Source organism: Dryobates pubescens, chromosome 3 (genome assembly GCF_014839835.1).
Source record: "Dryobates pubescens isolate bDryPub1 chromosome 3, bDryPub1.pri, whole genome shotgun sequence".
In the NCBI taxonomy this organism is placed as follows: Eukaryota; Metazoa; Chordata; class Aves; order Piciformes; family Picidae; genus Dryobates; species Dryobates pubescens.
Window position 1 is genome coordinate 7968588 of NC_071614.1, and position 777 is coordinate 7969364.

General features: G+C 47.5%; 1 non-coding gene across 1 annotated transcript; it reads left to right on the top strand.

The window, feature by feature from the left end:
- Positions 1-290: 290 nt before the first annotated feature.
- TRNAG-CCC (transfer RNA glycine (anticodon CCC)) lies at positions 291-361 on the top strand. Its single transcript has one exon. It is a non-coding gene; the product is annotated as a tRNA-Gly (tRNA).
- The last annotated feature ends 416 nt before the right edge of the window (positions 362-777 follow it).

Below are 777 nucleotides of genomic sequence, written 5' to 3' on the forward strand. Positions count from 1 at the left end.
CAAGACTTATCTCCAAGTATCTAGTGATGGAACCTTAGTCTTTTAGAACTTAGTGACACGGTCTTGTTGATGTGATGGAGTTAGGTCATAGGCTGGACTTGATGATCTCGGAGGTCTATTCCAGCCTCAATAATTCTGTGATCTGAGCAAGAGTATTTTTGTCTCATCAGTTGAAGAAAGGACAAGGAATCCTTTGTATTTAAGGGCTGTCTTGATCACTAACTGCCTCATGCAACCCTTGGCACCCTGGGACAGTCCTCAGCGGTTTGGCTCTGCAGGGCCTGTCAGAGGCACCAGTGGTGTAGTGGTATCATGCAAGATTCCCATTCTTGCGACCCGGGTTCGATTCCCGGCTGGTGCAGGAAAGCAGCAGCTGCAAGCCTGCTTGCTAAACAATCAGCTTTCTGTCAGCTGCCCTAACCGTCTGTGTTCATACCAATGTCAGATGGGCAAGGTAGTTACCTCTACTTTACGTAGACATCAGAGTTTTAGTAGGACTGTTACACCTCCTGCTGGTGAAGGTAGTTACCTCTATTATATCAGTGGCTCTTATCACAGAGTCTCACAGGTGTGTGACTTTACTGAGGTCTCTAGGTCATCTTTTGCATTTTGGAAAGGTCAGATTGGAGTTTCAGCTCTGTTGGGAGTGAGTTCCTGTCTCCATCGCACTGGCCAACTGCTTGGGAATCACAGTAAGCTGGTTGGAGGTATTCAAAAGCCATCTGGACGTGGTCCTAGGTGGCCTTGTTTGAGCAGGCTAGTTGGACCAGATGATCT